General features: G+C 49.3%; 1 protein-coding gene and 1 pseudogene across 1 annotated transcript in view; both read left to right on the top strand.

Moving 5' to 3' along the window:
- LOC142258913 (uncharacterized) overlaps nucleotides 1–17,667 on the top strand; it is a 185,962-nt pseudogene that overhangs the window by 65,992 nt on the left and 102,303 nt on the right.
- LOC142258910 (gastrula zinc finger protein XlCGF66.1-like) overlaps nucleotides 14,124–17,667 on the top strand; it is a 56,533-nt gene continuing 52,989 nt past the window's right edge. The window contains exon 1 of the mRNA XM_075331470.1: nucleotides 14,124–14,261. The gene's annotated coding sequence lies outside the window, so the exon portion shown is untranslated. The remainder of the gene's footprint in view (nucleotides 14,262–17,667) is intronic.

Below are 17,667 nucleotides of genomic sequence, written 5' to 3'. Positions count from 1 at the left end.
GTTCCCAGCCGGGTACAAATACGCAGCTGGGGTTGGGGGCAGCCTGTACCTGCCTGCTGTACCCGGCTAGCATACAAAAATATGGCGAAGCCCACGTCATTTTTTTGGGGGGCAAAAAACTCCTGCATTCAGTCCTGGATGGAGGATGCTGAGCCTTGTAGTTCTGCAGCTGCTGTCTGCTCTCCTGCATACACTAGTTCTGCAGCTGTCTGCTCTCCTGCATAAACTAGTTCTGCAGCTGTCTGCTCTCCTGCATAAACTAGTTCTGCAGCTGTCTGCTCTCCTGCATAAACTAGTTCTGCAGCTGTCTGCTCTCCTGCATACACTAGTTCTGCAGCTGTCTGCTCTCCTGCATAAACTAGTTCTGCAGCTGTCTGCTCTCCTGCATAAACTAGTTCTGCAGCTGTCTGCTCTCCTGCATACACTAGTTCTGCAGCTGTCTGCTCTCCTGCATACACTAGTTCTGCAGCTGTCTGCTCTCCTGCATACAATGAACATTTTGAAGAAGGAAATTACATCAGACCTTTTTTTTTCATCAACAATCTTTAATGGCATTGTGCACTGATTAAAAACGCAGTGAGCAAAAACACAGCAAAAAACGCACCAAATCGCGGTAAAAACGCATGCGTTCTTTAGCCGCGGGTGCGTTTTTTGAGACAAAAACGCACATAAAAACGCAGTGTGAAAAAAACGCCTAGTGCGTACATACCCTTACTGTATCACTATCTCTATCTGCTCTATCACCTTATTTGCTCCACTACCCTCTCTCCCCCAGATCCTAGTTTAAAAGCTCCTCCATCCGTCTGACCATTTTCTCCCCCAGCACTTCTGCACCCTCCCCATTGAGGTGCAGCCCGTCCCTACTGTAGAACCTGTAGCTGACTAAGAAGTCGGCCCAGTTCTCCATGAACGTGAACCCTTCCTTCCTGCACCAATTTCTAAGCCACGTATCTATATCCCTAAGCTCCCGTTGTCTTTCTAGTGACGCTCGTGGCACCGTTAGTATTTCTGAAAACACCACCTTGGAGGTCCTGGACTTCGGCTTCTCTCCTAGTTCTTTGTAATCATTAAGGACCTTCCACCTGTCTCTAACTTTGTCATTAGTACCAATATGCACTATGACCGCTGAGTTTTTCCCAGCCCCACCTAGCAATCTGTCTACCCGATCCGCAATATGACGAACCCGAGCACCCGGCAGACAATTCACTGTTTGGCATTCACGGTCTCGGTGACAGATGACCCTGTCTGTCCGCATAATTATAGAGTCCCCAACCACCAACATCTGTCTGGCCTTTGCTGTACTCCTATTTCCCTCCTTCCTACAGCAGCCATTTTCCTGGTTGCTAGGAGCAACGTCCTGCTGTAGTGATCCTAGTCCTGGCCTAAAGGTATCAACCACTGAGGACTCTCAGTTCTTTTAAACAATTTTTTTAATATCAGCCACACAGTCATATTTACTAGGTTGTGCCAGATCCGGACTAGCCTCCCTGACACTTTTCCCCCTACCTCTTCTTCGGTTACCCAGCTACCTACCTCTGGGTCCTGACCTTCCCCTCCTCCACCCTCCTCCATAGCACTGGCCCCAGCCAGAGCCGCTCAGTGAGCTCTAAACTCCTCTCCAGGTTTTCAATGCTCCTGAGTGTTGTGAGCTGCATATTTAGATCAGTTACCTGGGCTTCTAAATATGTAACACGCTGACATCGAGTGCAGACATATTCACCCTCCAACGGCTGCTCAAGGCAGGCATACATCTGACAAGACACACACCTGGTAGCATTGTCCATGGAGCTGCTATTAAATGGGGATGAACAGTGCAGATAAAAGCAAAAAACAAAGGAAAACTTGTAAGGAAAACTCCAAACTCTGCTCTTGTGTCACACTATGATATTGTGCTTATACTATTCACTTCCCGGCCCCCTCAGACTTTACTGCCCCTCACAAGCTCAGTGACCCTCGCTTACTGTGGCCGGGGTAAATAGTTCTGGAACAATCTAGAAACAGCTGTGGCCACTGCCCCCTCAGACTTCACTGCTCATCCCTGGATTTCCAGGATATCTGCTCCATGTCCGTCCACGGCTTCCAGGATGTGTCCTGTCTACATACAGCCTCCATTACCTCACTGTGACCCCCTGACATAACCTCCCCTCACCCAGCACCATGACACCCAGCACAGCAGAGTCCTGCATACACTGAGGAGCTGACCATGTGACCCCTGACTCCTCCCCTCCATGTGACATCATCACAGGTCCTGTAAGCACAGAGCAGCCATATATCCGGTGCGCGGCTCTGCAGGTGGAGGTAGGTGCAGGGTATTATATATCTAGTGTGCGGCTCTGCAGGTGGAGGTAGGTGCAGGGTATTATATATCTAGTGTGCGGCTCTGCAGGTGGAGGTAGGTGCAGGGTATTATATATCTAGTGTGCGGCTCTGCAGGTGGAGGTAGGTGCAGGGTATTATATATCTAGTGTGCGGCTCTGCAGGTGGAGGTAGGTGCAGGGTATTATATATCTAGTGTGCGGCTCTGCAGGTGGAGGTAGGTGCAGGGTATTATATATCTAGTGTGCGGCTCTGCAGGTGGAGGTAGGTGCAGGGTATTATATATCTAGTGTGCGGCTCTGCAGGTGGAGGTAGGTGCAGGGTATTATATATCCAGTGTGCGGCTCTGCAGGTGGAGGTAGGTGCAGGGTATTATATATCTAGTGTGCGGCTCTGCAGGTGGAGGTAGGTGCAGGGTATTATATATCCAGTGTGCGGCTCTGCAGGTGGAGGTAGGTGCAGGGTATTATATATCTAGTGTGCGGCTCTGCAGGAGGAGGTAGGTGCAGGGTATTATATATCTAGTGTGCGGCTCTGCAGGTGGAGGTAGGTGCAGGGTATTATATATCTAGTGTGCGGCTCTGCAGGTGGAGGTAGGTGCAGGGTATTATATATCTAGTGTGCGGCTCTGCAGGAGGAGGTAGGTGCAGGGTATTATATATCTAGTGTGCGGCTCTGCAGGTGGAGGTAGGTGCAGGGTATTATATATCTAGTGTGCGGCTCTGCAGGAGGAGGTAGGTGCAGGGTATTATATATCTAGTGTGCGGCTCTGCAGGTGGAGGTAGGTGCAGGGTATTATATATCTAGTGTGCGGCTCTGCAGGTGGAGGTAGGTGCAGGGTATTATATATCTAGTGTGCGGCTCTGCAGGTGGAGGTAGGTGCAGGGTATTATATATCCAGTGTGCGGCTCTGCAGGTGGAGGTAGGTGCAGGGTATTATATATCTAGTGTGCGGCTCTGCAGGAGGAGGTAGGTGCAGGGTATTATATATCTAGTGTGCGGCTCTGCAGGTGGAGGTAGGTGCAGGGTATTATATATCTAGTGTGCGGCTCTGCAGGTGGAGGTAGGTGCAGGGTATTATATATCTAGTGTGCGGCTCTGCAGGTGGAGGTAGGTGCAGGGTATTATATATCCAGTGTACGGCTCTGCAGGTGGAGGTAGGTGCAGGGTATTATATATCTAGTGTGCGGCTCTGCAGGTGGTGGTAGGTGCAGGGTATTATATATCTAGTGTGCGGCTCTGCAGGTGGAGGTATGTGCAGGGTATTATATATCTAGTGTGCGGCTCTGCAGGTGGAGGTAGGTGCAGGGTATTATATATCTAGTGTGCGGCTCTGCAGGTGGAGGTAGGTGCAGGGTATTATATATCTAGTGTGCGGCTCTGCAGGTGGAGGTAGGTGCAGGGTATTATATATCTAGTGTGCGGCTCTGCAGGTGGAGGTAGGTGCAGGTTATTATATATCTAGTGTGCGGCTCTGCAGGTGGAGGTAGGTGCAGGGTATTATATATCTAGTGTGCGGCTCTGCAGGTGGAGGTAGGTGCAGGGTATTATATATCTAGTGTGCGGCTCTGCAGGTGGAGGTAGGTGCAGGGTATTATATATCTGTATGCGGCTCTGCAGGTGGAGGTAGGTGCAGGTTATTATATATCTAGTGTGCGGCTCTGCAGGTGGAGGTAGGTGCAGGGTATTATATATCTAGTGTGCGGCTCTGCAGGTGGAGGTAGGTGCAGGGTATTATATATCTAGTGTGCGGCTCTGCAGGTGGAGGTAGGTGCAGGGTATTATATATCTAGTGTGCGGCTCTGCAGGTGGAGGTAGGTGCAGGGTATTATATATCTAGTGTGCGGCTCTGCAGGTGGAGGTAGGTGCAGGGTATTATATATCTAGTGTGCGGCTCTGCAGGTGGAGGTAGGTGCAGGGTATTATATATCTAGTGTGCGGCTCTGCAGGTGGAGGTAGGTGCAGGGTATTATATATCTAGTGTGCGGCTCTGCAGGTGGAGGTAGGTGCAGGGTATTATATATCTAGTGTGCGGCTCTGCAGGTGGAGGTAGGTGCTGGGTATTATATATCTAGTGTGCGGCTCTGCAGGTGGAGGTAGGTGCAGGTTATTATATATCTAGTGTGCGGCTCTGCAGGTGGAGGTAGGTGCAGGGTATTATATATCTAGTGTGCGGCTCTGCAGGTGGAGGTAGGTGCAGGTTATTATATATCTAGTGTGCGGCTCTGCAGGTGGAGGTAGGTGCAGGGTATTATATATCTAGTGTGCGGCTCTGCAGGAGGAGGTAGGTGCAGGTTATTATATATCCAGTGTGCGGCTCTGCAGGTGGAGGTAGGTGCAGGGTATTATATATCCAGTGTGCGGCTCTGCAGGTGGAGGTAGGTGCAGGTTATTATATATCTAGTGTGCGGCTCTGCAGGTGGAGGTAGGTGCAGGGTATTATATATCTAGTGTGCGGCTCTGCAGGTGGAGGTAGGTGCAGGGTATTATATATCTAGTGTGCGGCTCTGCAGGTGGAGGTAGGTGCAGGGTATTATATATCTAGTGTGCGGCTCTGCAGTTGGAGGTAGGTGCAGGGTATTATATATCTAGTGTGCGGCTCTGCAGGTGGAGGTAGGTGCAGGTTATTATATATCTAGTGTGCGGCTCTGCAGGTGGAGGTAGGTGCAGGGTATTATATATCTAGTGTGCGGCTCTGCAGGTGGAGGTAGGTGCAGGGTATTATATATCTAGTGTGCGGCTCTGCAGGTGGAGGTAGGTGCAGGGTATTATATATCTAGTGTGCGGCTCTGCAGGTGGAGGTAGGTGCAGGGTATTATATATCTAGTGTGCGGCTCTGCAGGTGGAGGTAGGTGCAGGGTATTATATATCTAGTGTGCGGCTCTGCAGGTGGAGGTAGGTGCAGGGTATTATATATCTAGTGTGCGGCTCTGCAGGTGGAGGTAGGTGCAGGGTATTATATATCTAGTGTGCGGCTCTGCAGGTGGAGGTAGGTGCAGGGTATTATATATCTAGTGTGCGGCTCTGCAGGTGGAGGTAGGTGCAGGGTATTATATATCTAGTGTGCGGCTCTGCAGGTGGAGGTAGGTGCAGGGTATTATATATCTAGTGTGCGGCTCTGCAGGTGGAGGTAGGTGCAGGGTATTATATATCTAGTGTGCGGCTCTGCAGGTGGAGGTAGGTGCAGGGTATTATATATCTAGTGTGCGGCTCTGCAGGTGGAGGTAGGTGCAGGGTATTATATATCTAGTGTGCGGCTCTGCAGGTGGAGGTAGGTGCAGGGTATTATATATCTAGTGTGCGGCTCTGCAGGTGGAGGTAGGTGCAGGGTATTATATATCTAGTGTGCGGCTCTGCAGGTGGAGGTAGGTGCAGGGTATTATATATCTAGTGTGCGGCTCTGCAGGTGGAGGTAGGTGCAGGGTATTATATATCTAGTGTGCGGCTCTGCAGGTGGAGGTAGGTGCAGGGTATTATATATCTAGTGTGCGGCTCTGCAGGTGGAGGTAGGTGCAGGGTATTATATATCTAGTGTGCGGCTCTGCAGGTGGAGGTAGGTGCAGGGTATTATATATCTAGTGTGCGGCTCTGCAGGTGGAGGTAGGTGCAGGGTATTATATATCTAGTGTGCGGCTCTGCAGGTGGAGGTAGGTGCAGGGTATTATATATCTAGTGTGCGGCTCTGCAGGTGGAGGTAGGTGCAGGGTATTATATATGTAGTGAGCGGCTCTGCAGGTGGAGGTAGGTGCAGGTTATTATATATCTAGTGTGCGGCTCTGCAGGTGGAGGTAGGTGCAGGGTATTATATATCTAGTGTGCGGCTCTGCAGGTGGAGGTAGGTGCAGGGTATTATATATCTAGTGTGCGGCTCTGCAGGTGGAGGTAGGTGCAGGGTATTATATATCTAGTGTGCGGCTCTGCAGGTGGAGGTAGGTGCAGGGTATTATATATCTAGTGTGCGGCTCTGCAGGAGGAGGTAGGTGCAGGGCATTATATATCTAGTGTGCGGCTCTGCAGATGGAGGTAGGTGCAGGGCATTATATATCTAGTGTGCGGCTCTGCAGGTGGAGGTAGGTGCAGGGTATTATATATCTAGTGTGCGGCTCTGCAGGTGGAGGTAGGTGCAGGGTATTATATATCTAGTGTGCGGCTCTGCAGGAGGAGGTAGGTGCAGGGTATTATATATCTAGTGTGCGGCTCTGCAGGTGGAGGTAGGTGCAGGGTATTATATATCTAGTGTGCGGCTCTGCAGGTGGAGGTAGGTGCAGGGTATTATATATCTAGTGTGCGGCTCTGCAGGAGGAGGTAGGTGCAGGGTATTATATATCTAGTGTGCGGCTCTGCAGGTGGAGGTAGGTGCAGGGTATTATATATCTAGTGTGCGGCTCTGCAGGAGGAGGTAGGTGCAGGGTATTATATATCTAGTGTGCGGCTCTGCAGGTGGAGGTAGGTGCAGGGTATTATATATCTAGTGTGCTGCTCTGCAGGTGGAGGTAGGTGCAGGGTATTATATATCTAGTGTGCGGCTCTGCAGGTGGAGGTAGGTGCAGGGTATTATATATCCAGTGTGCGGCTCTGCAGGTGGAGGTAGGTGCAGGGTATTATATATCTAGTGTGCGGCTCTGCAGGAGGAGGTAGGTGCAGGGTATTATATATCTAGTGTGCGGCTCTGCAGGTGGAGGTAGGTGCAGGGTATTATATATCTAGTGTGCGGCTCTGCAGGTGGAGGTAGGTGCAGGGTATTATATATCTAGTGTGCGGCTCTGCAGGTGGAGGTAGGTGCAGGGTATTATATATCCAGTGTACGGCTCTGCAGGTGGAGGTAGGTGCAGGGTATTATATATCTAGTGTGCGGCTCTGCAGGTGGTGGTAGGTGCAGGGTATTATATATCTAGTGTGCGGCTCTGCAGGTGGAGGTATGTGCAGGGTATTATATATCTAGTGTGCGGCTCTGCAGGTGGAGGTAGGTGCAGGGTATTATATATCTAGTGTGCGGCTCTGCAGGTGGAGGTAGGTGCAGGGTATTATATATCTAGTGTGCGGCTCTGCAGGTGGAGGTAGGTGCAGGGTATTATATATCTAGTGTGCGGCTCTGCAGGTGGAGGTAGGTGCAGGTTATTATATATCTAGTGTGCGGCTCTGCAGGTGGAGGTAGGTGCAGGGTATTATATATCTAGTGTGCGGCTCTGCAGGTGGAGGTAGGTGCAGGGTATTATATATCTAGTGTGCGGCTCTGCAGGTGGAGGTAGGTGCAGGGTATTATATATCTGTATGCGGCTCTGCAGGTGGAGGTAGGTGCAGGTTATTATATATCTAGTGTGCGGCTCTGCAGGTGGAGGTAGGTGCAGGGTATTATATATCTAGTGTGCGGCTCTGCAGGTGGAGGTAGGTGCAGGGTATTATATATCTAGTGTGCGGCTCTGCAGGTGGAGGTAGGTGCAGGGTATTATATATCTAGTGTGCGGCTCTGCAGGTGGAGGTAGGTGCAGGGTATTATATATCTAGTGTGCGGCTCTGCAGGTGGAGGTAGGTGCAGGGTATTATATATCTAGTGTGCGGCTCTGCAGGTGGAGGTAGGTGCAGGGTATTATATATCTAGTGTGCGGCTCTGCAGGTGGAGGTAGGTGCAGGGTATTATATATCTAGTGTGCGGCTCTGCAGGTGGAGGTAGGTGCAGGGTATTATATATCTAGTGTGCGGCTCTGCAGGTGGAGGTAGGTGCTGGGTATTATATATCTAGTGTGCGGCTCTGCAGGTGGAGGTAGGTGCAGGTTATTATATATCTAGTGTGCGGCTCTGCAGGTGGAGGTAGGTGCAGGGTATTATATATCTAGTGTGCGGCTCTGCAGGTGGAGGTAGGTGCAGGTTATTATATATCTAGTGTGCGGCTCTGCAGGTGGAGGTAGGTGCAGGGTATTATATATCTAGTGTGCGGCTCTGCAGGAGGAGGTAGGTGCAGGTTATTATATATCCAGTGTGCGGCTCTGCAGGTGGAGGTAGGTGCAGGGTATTATATATCTAGTGTGCGGCTCTGCAGGTGGAGGTAGGTGCAGGTTATTATATATCTAGTGTGCGGCTCTGCAGGTGGAGGTAGGTGCAGGGTATTATATATCTAGTGTGCGGCTCTGCAGGTGGAGGTAGGTGCAGGGTATTATATATCTAGTGTGCGGCTCTGCAGGTGGAGGTAGGTGCAGGGTATTATATATCTAGTGTGCGGCTCTGCAGTTGGAGGTAGGTGCAGGGTATTATATATCTAGTGTGCGGCTCTGCAGGTGGAGGTAGGTGCAGGTTATTATATATCTAGTGTGCGGCTCTGCAGGTGGAGGTAGGTGCAGGGTATTATATATCTAGTGTGCGGCTCTGCAGGTGGAGGTAGGTGCAGGGTATTATATATCTAGTGTGCGGCTCTGCAGGTGGAGGTAGGTGCAGGGTATTATATATCTAGTGTGCGGCTCTGCAGGTGGAGGTAGGTGCAGGGTATTATATATCTAGTGTGCGGCTCTGCAGGTGGAGGTAGGTGCAGGGTATTATATATCTAGTGTGCGGCTCTGCAGGTGGAGGTAGGTGCAGGGTATTATATATCTAGTGTGCGGCTCTGCAGGTGGAGGTAGGTGCAGGGTATTATATATCTAGTGTGCGGCTCTGCAGGTGGAGGTAGGTGCAGGGTATTATATATCTAGTGTGCGGCTCTGCAGGTGGAGGTAGGTGCAGGGTATTATATATCTAGTGTGCGGCTCTGCAGGTGGAGGTAGGTGCAGGGTATTATATATCTAGTGTGCGGCTCTGCAGGTGGAGGTAGGTGCAGGGTATTATATATCTAGTGTGCGGCTCTGCAGGTGGAGGTAGGTGCAGGGTATTATATATCTAGTGTGCGGCTCTGCAGGTGGAGGTAGGTGCAGGGTATTATATATCTAGTGTGCGGCTCTGCAGGTGGAGGTAGGTGCAGGGTATTATATATCTAGTGTGCGGCTCTGCAGGTGGAGGTAGGTGCAGGGTATTATATATCTAGTGTGCGGCTCTGCAGGTGGAGGTAGGTGCAGGGTATTATATATCTAGTGTGCGGCTCTGCAGGTGGAGGTAGGTGCAGGGTATTATATATCTAGTGTGCGGCTCTGCAGGTGGAGGTAGGTGCAGGGTATTATATATCTAGTGTGCGGCTCTGCAGGTGGAGGTAGGTGCAGGGTATTATATATCTAGTGTGCGGCTCTGCAGGTGGAGGTAGGTGCAGGGTATTATATATCTAGTGTGCGGCTCTGCAGGTGGAGGTAGGTGCAGGGTATTATATATGTAGTGAGCGGCTCTGCAGGTGGAGGTAGGTGCAGGTTATTATATATCTAGTGTGCGGCTCTGCAGGTGGAGGTAGGTGCAGGGTATTATATATCTAGTGTGCGGCTCTGCAGGTGGAGGTAGGTGCAGGGTATTATATATCTAGTGTGCGGCTCTGCAGGTGGAGGTAGGTGCAGGGTATTATATATCTAGTGTGCGGCTCTGCAGGTGGAGGTAGGTGCAGGGTATTATATATCTAGTGTGCGGCTCTGCAGGAGGAGGTAGGTGCAGGGCATTATATATCTAGTGTGCGGCTCTGCAGGTGGAGGTAGGTGCAGGGCATTATATATCTAGTGTGCGGCTCTGCAGGTGGAGGTAGGTGCAGGGTATTATATATCTAGTGTGCGGCTCTGCAGGTGGAGGTAGGTGCAGGGTATTATATATCTAGTGTGCGGCTCTGCAGGAGGAGGTAGGTGCAGGGTATTATATATCTAGTGTGCGGCTCTGCAGGTGGAGGTAGGTGCAGGGTATTATATATCTAGTGTGCGGCTCTGCAGGTGGAGGTAGGTGCAGGGTATTATATATCTAGTGTGCGGCTCTGCAGGTGGAGGTAGGTGCAGGGTATTATATATCTAGTGTGCGGCTCTGCAGGTGGAGGTAGGTGCAGGTTATTATATATCTAGTGTGCGGCTCTGCAGGTGGAGGTAGGTGCAGGGTATTATATATCTAGTGTGCGGCTCTGCAGGTGGAGGTAGGTGCAGGGTATTATATATCTAGTGTGCGGCTCTGCAGGTGGAGGTAGGTGCAGGGTATTATATATCTAGTGTGCGGCTCTGCAGGTGGAGGTAGGTGCAGGGTATTATATATCTAGTGTGCGGCTCTGCAGGTGGAGGTAGGTGCAGGGTATTATATATCTAGTGTGCGGCTCTGCAGGTGGAGGTAGGTGCAGGTTATTATATATCTAGTGTGCGGCTCTGCAGGAGGAGGTAGGTGCAGGGTATTATATATCTAGTGTGCGGCTCTGCAGGTGGAGGTAGGTGCAGGGTATTATATATCTAGTGTGCGGCTCTGCAGGTGGAGGTAGGTGCAGGGTATTATATATCTAGTGTGCGGCTCTGCAGGTGGAGGTAGGTGCAGGGTATTATATATCTAGTGTGCGGCTCTGCAGGTGGAGGTAGGTGCAGGTTATTATATATCTAGTGTGCGGCTCTGCAGGTGGAGGTAGGTGCAGGGTATTATATATCTAGTGTGCGGCTCTGCAGGTGGAGGTAGGTGCAGGGTATTATATATCTAGTGTGCGGCTCTGCAGGTGGAGGTAGGTGCAGGGTATTATATATCTAGTGTGCGGCTCTGCAGGTGGAGGTAGGTGCAGGGTATTATATATCTAGTGTGCGGCTCTGCAGGTGGAGGTAGGTGCAGGGTATTATATATCTAGTGTGCGGCTCTGCAGGAGGAGGTAGGTGCAGGGTATTATATATCTAGTGTGCGGCTCTGCAGGTGGAGGTAGGTGCAGGGTATTATATATCTAGTGTGCGGCTCTGCAGGTGGAGGTAGGTGCAGGTTATTATATATCTAGTGTGCGGCTCTGCAGGAGGAGGTAGGTGCAGGGTATTATATATCTAGTGTGCGGCTCTGCAGGTGGAGGTAGGTGCAGGGTATTATATATCTAGTGTGCGGCTCTGCAGGTGGAGGTAGGTGCAGGGTATTATATATCTAGTGTGCGGCTCTGCAGGTGGAGGTAGGTGCAGGGTATTATATATCTAGTGTGCGGCTCTGCAGGTGGAGGTAGGTGCAGGGTATTATATATCTAGTGTGCGGCTCTGCAGGTGGAGGTAGGTGCAGGGTATTATATATCTAGTGTGCGGCTCTGCAGGTGGAGGTAGGTGCAGGGTATTATATATCTAGTGTGCGGCTCTGCAGGAGGAGGTAGGTGCAGGGCATTATATATCTAGTGTGCGGCTCTGCAGGTGGAGGTAGGTGCAGGGCATTATATATCTAGTGTGCGGCTCTGCAGGTGGAGGTAGGTGCAGGGTATTATATATCTAGTGTGCGGCTCTGCAGGTGGAGGTAGGTGCAGGGTATTATATATCTAGTGTGCGGCTCTGCAGGAGGAGGTAGGTGCAGGGTATTATATATCTAGTGTGCGGCTCTGCAGGTGGAGGTAGGTGCAGGGTATTATATATCTAGTGTGCGGCTCTGCAGGTGGAGGTAGGTGCAGGGTATTATATATCTAGTGTGCGGCTCTGCAGGTGGAGGTAGGTGCAGGGTATTATATATCTAGTGTGCGGCTCTGCAGGTGGAGGTAGGTGCAGGTTATTATATATCTAGTGTGCGGCTCTGCAGGTGGAGGTAGGTGCAGGGTATTATATATCTAGTGTGCGGCTCTGCAGGTGGAGGTAGGTGCAGGGTATTATATATCTAGTGTGCGGCTCTGCAGGTGGAGGTAGGTGCAGGGTATTATATATCTAGTGTGCGGCTCTGCAGGTGGAGGTAGGTGCAGGGTATTATATATCTAGTGTGCGGCTCTGCAGGTGGAGGTAGGTGCAGGGTATTATATATCTAGTGTGCGGCTCTGCAGGTGGAGGTAGGTGCAGGTTATTATATATCTAGTGTGCGGCTCTGCAGGAGGAGGTAGGTGCAGGGTATTATATATCTAGTGTGCGGCTCTGCAGGTGGAGGTAGGTGCAGGGTATTATATATCTAGTGTGCGGCTCTGCAGGTGGAGGTAGGTGCAGGGTATTATATATCTAGTGTGCGGCTCTGCAGGTGGAGGTAGGTGCAGGGTATTATATATCTAGTGTGCGGCTCTGCAGGTGGAGGTAGGTGCAGGGTATTATATATCTAGTGTGCGGCTCTGCAGGTGGAGGTAGGTGCAGGGTATTATATATCTAGTGTGCGGCTCTGCAGGAGGAGGTAGGTGCAGGGTATTATATATCTAGTGTGCGGCTCTGCAGGTGGAGGTAGGTGCAGGGTATTATATATCTAGTGTGCGGCTCTGCAGGTGGAGGTAGGTGCAGGTTATTATATATCTAGTGTGCGGCTCTGCAGGAGGAGGTAGGTGCAGGGTATTATATATCTAGTGTGCGGCTCTGCAGGTGGAGGTAGGTGCAGGGTATTATATATCTAGTGTGCGGCTCTGCAGGTGGAGGTAGGTGCAGGGTATTATATATCTAGTGTGCGGCTCTGCAGGTGGAGGTAGGTGCAGGGTATTATATATCTAGTGTGCGGCTCTGCAGGTGGAGGTAGGTGCAGGGTATTATATATCTAGTGTGCGGCTCTGCAGGTGGAGGTAGGTGCAGGGTATTATATATCTAGTGTGCGGCTCTGCAGGTGGAGGTAGGTGCAGGTTATTATATATCTAGTGTGCGGCTCTGCAGGTGGAGGTAGGTGCAGGGTATTATATATCTAGTGTGCGGCTCTGCAGGTGGAGGTAGGTGCAGGGTATTATATATCTAGTGTGCGGCTCTGCAGGTGGAGGTAGGTGCAGGGTATTATATATCTAGTGTGCGGCTCTGCAGGTGGAGGTAGGTGCAGGGTATTATATATCTAGTGTGCGGCTCTGCAGGTGGAGGTAGGTGCAGGGTATTATATATCTAGTGTGCGGCTCTGCAGGTGGAGGTAGGTGCAGGTTATTATATATCTAGTGTGCGGCTCTGCAGGTGGAGGTAGGTGCAGGGTATTATATATCTAGTGTGCGGCTCTGCAGGTGGAGGTAGGTGCAGGGTATTATATATCTAGTGTGCGGCTCTGCAGGTGGAGGTAGGTGCAGGGTATTATATATCTAGTGTGCGGCTCTGCAGGTGGAGGTAGGTGCAGGGTATTATATATCTAGTGTGCGGCTCTGCAGGTGGAGGTAGGTGCAGGTTATTATATATCTAGTGTGCGGCTCTGCAGGTGGAGGTTGGTGCAGGGTATTATATATCTAGTGTGCGGCTCTGCAGGTGGAGGTAGGTGCAGGGTATTATATATCTAGTGTGCGGCTCTGCAGGTGGAGGTAGGTGCAGGGTATTATATATCTAGTGTGCGGCTCTGCAGGTGGAGGTAGGTGCAGGGTATTATATATCTAGTGTGCGGCTCTGCAGGTGGAGGTAGGTGCAGGTTATTATATATCTAGTGTGCGGCTCTGCAGGTGGAGGTAGGTGCAGGGTATTATATATCTAGTGTGCGGCTCTGCAGGTGGAGGTAGGTGCAGGGTATTATATATCTAGTGTGCGGCTCTGCAGGTGGAGGTAGGTGCAGGGTATTATATATCTAGTGTGCGGCTCTGCAGGTGGAGGTAGGTGCAGGGTATTATATATCTAGTGTGCGGCTCTGCAGGTGGAGGTAGGTGCAGGGTATTATATATCTAGTGTGCGGCTCTGCAGGTGGAGGTAGGTGCAGGTTATTATATATCTAGTGTGCGGCTCTGCAGGTGGAGGTTGGTGCAGGGTCTCTGTTATTTCCTCTCCTTCATTTTCCTGTTGTCGTCTTTATTGTTTCTTTGCTTTATGACGAGGCTGAAGTCGGTTTCTTATTTAGGTTTTTTTATTTTTTCCAGATTTTTATCAACAAACTGACGTGAAGTTTATAAAACACCAGTTACTTGTGTAAATCTGGGTGAATTGCCTATTTGCCCTCTTTGCTGCCAGTTCTGATGCCCAGAACCCATTTGGGCCCGGCTGGAGTGACCAGACTTTGATGTGAGACATTATTATTATTATTTATTATTATAGCGCCATCAATTCCATGGCGCTTTACATGTGAAAGGGGTATACATAATAGGGACAAGTACAATATTCAGAAACAATACAAGACACAGACAGGTACAGGAGGAGAGAGGTCCCTGCCCGCGAAGGCTCACAGTCTATAAGGGATAGGTGAGGATACAGTAGGTTAGGGTAGAAGACATCACTATATAATGTTGAGGTGATATCAGTCCCCCAAAGTCATGTAAGGCTACATGCGCACACTGCTGTTTTTGCTGCACACAAACTGCAACCAAAACTGCACCTTGTCCCAGAGAGAATGAAAATCTAATAATACGCTTGTAATGCTGCTGCGATTCTGCTGCGATTTTGTTAATGTATGTTTTAAAGGAGAATCAAAATATGATAGGACTAGGATAATTGATAGAATAGATAGAAAAAATGAGAACATATATAATTGAAAGAAATAACAGAATAGCTCGATAGAGGGCTAGCTCACTTGGACAGCTATTTTATTAATTTTTGGGGGTAAAAAAATTACGTGGGTCCCCCCCCCATTTTTCATATCCAGGACAGGAATAGCATCAGCTGCCGACTGCAACCCTCAGCTGTCTGATGTACTTTGGCTAGTTATGAAAAATAGAGGGGATCCCACGCTTTTTTAATTTATTTTTTTTTAAACGACAAAGGGTCCCCTTTATTTTTCTAAAACCAGCCAAGGTACAGCAGAGAACTGGGGGCTGATATTATTTGAGTGGAAAGGGCCATCATTATTTGGCCCTTTCCATCCTACCAATAGCAGACCACACCCGCCCCAGAAGTGACGCATCCATAAATTGCTCCAATTCTGCCGCTGGACCTGGCTCTTCCCATTGCCTTGGTGCAGTGGCAATCAGGGTAATGAGATAATGGCAGCCCACAGCTGCCACTGAGCCCTAGATTAGAGATAGCAGGCGTCTATGCGACACACTAATCAGTAATCTGTAAGTGAAAGTAAATAAACACAGACACCCAAAAAAATCTTTTATTTGAAGTAAAAGACAAAAAAGCCCCCCTGTTTAAAAAAAAAAAATCCAATTAAGAAACCAACCTCAGCCTCAAATAAGAAACTGGACTAATAAGAAACCAACTTCAGTATCAAGTTTTTTATTCCTGATTAAGGCTGATCGGACTCGCAAAAAACCAGGACCGGCGGAACCCTACTCAATTTAAAAAAGAAATCAATCCGATCCGGAATTCAGTGCCATTATAAGTCTATGGAGACCAGAATCTGGAGATTAAAAAAGTTGGTGTAAGGGATAGAGGGGCAGGAGCGCGCGTTGCAGTCACCAAGGCTGTGTCATGGTGGCAGCTGCTTCCGGGTTATGCTTTTCCTTCCGGAGCCAACAATTGACTATTCACTGCTTTGCTCGTCCGTGCAATTGGTTGCAGTTAGGCGCACCCCCACCCTGAGTGGCAGAGTGTTAACTGACTGCAACCAATCACATGCGGCAGGATGGCCGGTGAGTGGGGAAATCAGTACAAGTGTGTGCAGGTCAATATGGTGGTATAAAAATAAAGAAATAAAACAATTGGTGCAGGGTCCCCCATATTTTGATGCCAGCACAGATAAAGCCCCCCGCTGCCTCCCCCAGCTGTCGGGCTTTATCCGTGCTGTGTATGCAGAGTCACACGTGCGAGGGACTCACATCACATCACCCGGCACGGCCTGCCATTCTCTGAACATGAGCGTGCATGTACACAGAAACACATGTAGCCCGCTCCTGTCAGAAGAGTGTGCGGCTGTGCCGGGTGATGCGACGTGAGACTCTCGCAAGTGTAATTCTGGCCTAAGATAAAACCGCATGCGGCTTTTTTTTTTTTAATTATAATAATAATAATAATTATATAATAATAATGGCCATAGAGCACGACCACTCGCTGTGAGCTCCAGAGAATGAATGAGCTGGTAACCTGACCTCAGGTGGAGGTCACTGAGTTCACAGACCTGCATCTCCTGGCAGAAAATCACAGTTTTATTGGCCAAGAGATGCAAATTTGGTCCTGAAATTGTATACCATATTCCTGGCAAAAAAAACGCGTTTTTTTTTTTACACTTGTTTTTGTCACGATTTTTTGCAGCGGTTTTGTGCCAGTAGGTGGTTATTTGTTACTGAAATCGTCTGCACCAGATTTCATCACCAAATTTGCACCTCCTGGCAGAAAAAAATAATTTTTTTTTGCATTTTTGGGTCAAGGTATGCAAATTTGGTGCTGAAATTTTTACACCATATTCCTGCACCCAATGCACATCTCCTGGCAAAAAAACCCCCGTTTTTTACGCATTTTTTTGCCGTGTTTTTTTGCTGCGATTTTTGCCACGGTTTTGTGCCAGGAGGTGCACGTTTGGTGCTGAAATCGTCTGCACCAGATTTCAGCACCAAATTTGCATTTTTTTTGTTACTTTAAAAAAACAAACAATGTGCGGTCCCCCCAATTTTCATCCACAGCCAAGATAAAGCCAGCTGAGGTCTAGTATTTTCAGCCCGCAGCCGACTGGTATTGCCGCAATCGTTAGATCCTGAAGCTTTACAGGCTCTTCCCGTTGTCCTGGTGGGGTGGATATCGGGGTAATAGCAAGAGTTAATAAAAGTGCACAGCTGCTACTAAACCCTAGGTTGCTGATGGCACGGGCGTCTATGAGATACCTGCAACACTAACCTGTAAATGAAAGTAAATAAGTACAAACACAGGAAAAATCCGTTATTTGGAATAACATACAAAACGCACCCTTCTTCACCATTTTATTAACCCCAAACACCGCTCCAGGTCTGGCGTAATCCACACGAGATCCCACGTCACTTTCAGATCTGCTACATCTCACAGTGAGCGGCCACAGAGAACGACTGCTGGCTTTGAGTGTAGACTATGGTTGAGCCGCGATGACTGCAGGCAGATGCTGTCACAGGCTGGGGGCGCATCAGAGACGACAGGACGGCCGGTGGGAAGGGAAAGCTCGGAAAGCTGTGTGTATGCGACGAGCCTATTGTGCAGTACACGAAGTGAATGTGCAACCCGGAAGAAGTTTGCCGCCATGACACTAAAGGCCCCATCACACACAGAGATAAATCTTTGGCAGATCTGTGGTTGCAGTGAAATCATGGACATATTGTTCCCTTTGTACACAGCCACAAACCTGGCACTGATTGTCCACAATTTCACTGCAACCACAGATCTGCCACAGATCTGCCGCAGATTTATCTCTGTGTGTGACAGGGCCTTTAGTCTCCGTAAGTATGAAACTCTCTCTTAATTCTTATTTTCCCTTTCATTTCTTAATCCGGATTGTACACCTGGAATCCTGGGCCGAAACCCGGGCATCTTTGAAACTGTGCGGATCTGGACTTTTACAGTCTGGATC

This window comes from Anomaloglossus baeobatrachus (genome assembly GCF_048569485.1).
Source record: "Anomaloglossus baeobatrachus isolate aAnoBae1 chromosome 5 unlocalized genomic scaffold, aAnoBae1.hap1 SUPER_5_unloc_17, whole genome shotgun sequence".
NCBI lineage: Eukaryota > Metazoa > Chordata > Amphibia > Anura > Aromobatidae > Anomaloglossus > Anomaloglossus baeobatrachus.
This window is presented reverse-complemented; position numbering and strand designations above follow the sequence as displayed.